Source organism: Bidens hawaiensis, unplaced genomic scaffold, assembly GCF_021521415.1.
Source record: "Bidens hawaiensis isolate Kalapana, Puna unplaced genomic scaffold, B.hawaiensis_p1.1 tig00043518_1, whole genome shotgun sequence".
NCBI lineage: Eukaryota > Viridiplantae > Streptophyta > Magnoliopsida > Asterales > Asteraceae > Bidens > Bidens hawaiensis.
In genome coordinates this window covers 14837-18129 of record NW_027505837.1, presented here as the reverse complement: position 1 = coordinate 18129, position 3293 = coordinate 14837, and the positions used below count along the sequence as shown (strand labels likewise).

At 36.1% G+C, this 3293-nt stretch overlaps 1 pseudogene; it reads right to left on the bottom strand.

The window, feature by feature from the left end:
* Positions 1 to 584: 584 nt before the first annotated feature.
* LOC143615549 (uncharacterized) lies at positions 585 to 1483 on the bottom strand (annotated as a pseudogene).
* Positions 1484 to 3293: the final 1810 nt, after the last annotated feature.

The following is a 3293-nucleotide window of genomic DNA, read 5'->3' as shown; positions in this document are numbered from 1 at the left end:
ACGTTGTCATCAGAGATATCAAGTGCGAAATCGAACAATAGAGATTCTTACATGGGCATATTAGAATTTCTTGATCTTTACTTCAAAACAGAAGCGAGAGAGGTGTGGAGTTAGACCTGTGGCGTTCGGTCTCCGGCGATGAAGATGGCAGTGGCAAGGAAAAGGAAGATTAAAAAAAGGTATGTGTGTTGTATATGTGGGAATGGATGAAGACACCACGAAGCAGGTACTAAACCACGTGTAGCATGTAAAACCCAAACCTCTTGTTACAAACATCTATGCACGATGCTTAGGTAGGCAAAGCCAATTTTGAAAGAAACAGTAACTATGAGTGTATAACAAAACTTGTAATTTGATATATATAACAATGTGTGCAGTGCAAAATATAATAATATTTTTCATGTGTAGAAGCAGATTCAAACCATGGTGGCCATCACATGACCACAAACTAACTTAATGAAAATCACAAGGCCATGCTACCAAAGAGCTAATTCATAACTTCATTCTACAAAAATATATCTTATATACAAAAAACCTAGAAAAACTACTTTGTGACACCAAACTTCTCAAATATACTAACTAGAGCACCAAAAGTGTTTCCATGCTATTGGTTCATACCTTGCGTCTACGTGTACGCTTCAAAGACTTCTCTTCTTTGCAATGTAGCGTTTACCTTTGTCAAAAACAGTAAAATCTGGCTGATCAAGCAAAAGTAATGTTTCCTTGTAGGCATTCACATAAAATGAACCCGTTCCACTAAAATCAAGATTACTGACGTGCTTTGAGTTGGGTTCATAAACGACAAGAGATGATGAATCATCAAACGGGTCATTGTGAGCTTCTTCAATCTCAATTACAGGTTCACCACGCTTCCTAAATTCCAGTACGCGAAGTATTGTTGCACCCGGTACGTCAATAGTGAATAGCTTTGTAAACGACTCTGGTACACTATCCTCCATTATCCATACAACATAAACCCCCTCATTCTCATCACATTCAAGCACAACAAGAGACTCCCTTATATTAGAGATGGACAGATTGCACATAGACCGGTTGTATACTAAATTATCTGGGAGGTCTATTTCTCTAAATTCTTCACTTGTTATATCAAATGAAATAATCATATTATAGGACTCAAGTTCACCATCTATAGTACTCGTATCTGTAGCAAGCCAATAATAAAACCCATTTACAGCTTGTCTATAGCCAAATTGAATTGGTTTACGAGGCAGATTGCCATATGGACTTCTCGAGGCCCCTGTGCTCAATGTAAAAACCTCAACTTGCCATGGGATGCAAATATTGTATCGGTGATTATACCTCACAAGTAGATGCTGCTGCTGCTGTGTGTTTTGGGCGCTATAATGCTTAACGAAATGAGAGACTTCCATGCTTTGGAGACGGATCGAAACTGAATCAGTGATTTGACAGGGAGCCTTTTGATGATATCCTCTTGGATTTCAACAGGCAAGTTGTCCGACATTTTGAATTTGATTACTAGGGTTTCTTTTTACAAGGAGAGTAGTGGTGTTGAAGGGAGATTTGGGGGTTTGTTGCGATGTAATAATAATTAATATTTTATAAACGACACCGTACCATTTTATAACTGGTACAATATTCAGATCCAGTTATGCTAAGCTAGCTAATCAACGAGTCTGGACTAACCCGAAAAAATCTGTACCTGAACCTGAACTAACACGACTTGAACAACCCGAACCTGAGAAAAGACTAACCCGAACCCGAACCGAAGTAATTCAGTTTGGTTCTTGGGTTTGATTTATAAGATTTGGGTCAACCCGAATAAACTTTTAATTTTAAAATTAAATATATTTTTATGTATAATAGGCTAAGTCTTGGCCACTAAAATTATCAAAATCTGTCTCTAATTGATTTTTCTCATTCTAACTATTATGGATCGATTGCTTATTATTAATTTATGTTTTTCGTTTATTACTAATAACAACCGTAATCGAACAACCAAATCACGCCCGATTGAATACGATTATAGTTCGAGTTAGTTTTACTTTTCTTTGAATTGTTTTATCAAGTTTGGTTAGTTTACTATTTAATTATTTGTGTTATAAACAAAGAAAAATATATTGTTTTAACTTTAGCGTTGTAGTTTTTTTTTTAAAAAAATGGTTTTGTGTGATTTTTTTTCTAGGATGCTCAATACCCGATTAACCCAACCCGAATTACCTGAACCTAAAAAACCCATGAGAGATTTGGGTTGGGTTTCGGGTCAAGAATTAAAAATTTGAAACCCGAAGAACCCGGCCTGAAAAACCCAAAAAACGAACCCGAAGAACACCCCTAATCTGGACCTGTCTAGTCTTTACATGAACTTTGGGCCATCTCAAAGGTGTAGCTTTATTACTTGTGCATAGTTTCGATACCGTACCCAATAGAACAATTCATAACCGGTTCAAATATATTGTCTCTAACCAGTTTCGGCATGGAAAATATTAGATGTCTCTAACCAGTTTCGGCATGGAAAATATTGTCTCTAACAATTCATAACCGGTTCAAATATAAGACAAAGAAAAACTTTAGAGTCGTTTCATAATAGTCTTGCGCAAAATGAAAGCTCAAAGTTGTCTTTTATGGCAAGGCTGACTAATAAATCCAGAGTGAGGCAATGTTACTAGGTAGTGTGACACCCCGATCAAAGGCGGCGGAACATGCCGGGGTGCAACGTGATTGGACAAATACACAAGACACTATTTAAAATGACAATATTTATTCAACTCATTTTAGTTCAACAAATCAATAAACAACACATCTCATTCACACAACCAAGTTAAATACAAGTAGCAAATATATTGTTCGTTTTACTAATATCCTAATAGTCTTGGTAACGTTTTCGTCAAGTCCTCGAGTCAACAATAGTCAAACCTGTAACATTTCATAAAATAAAGTTTGTCAACACAAAGGTTGGTGAGCAATTCATAAGTTTGAGCAACAATAGTATATAGTATGAAAAGCCACAAAACTAGTATACAAAACAATAAATAAGAGCTATAAACCTGGATGAAATAGTTATCGCTAAACAAGTTAGCGACACCTAGCTATTGGCAATTAGTCTAGGTTTTATTGACAATTGCTAATAAGCTTACATTAGCACCACCTAGCTACAAGGGGTTGCCAAGTAGTCTAGGATTTATAGTTATCGTTAATTGCATTACGTTAACGACACCTTGCCATTGCCAAATGGTATAGGATTTATAGTTCCACCATCCAAAAGTTGTAAACACATAGACAAATAAGCATAGAACACCAAATCGAGCAATTAT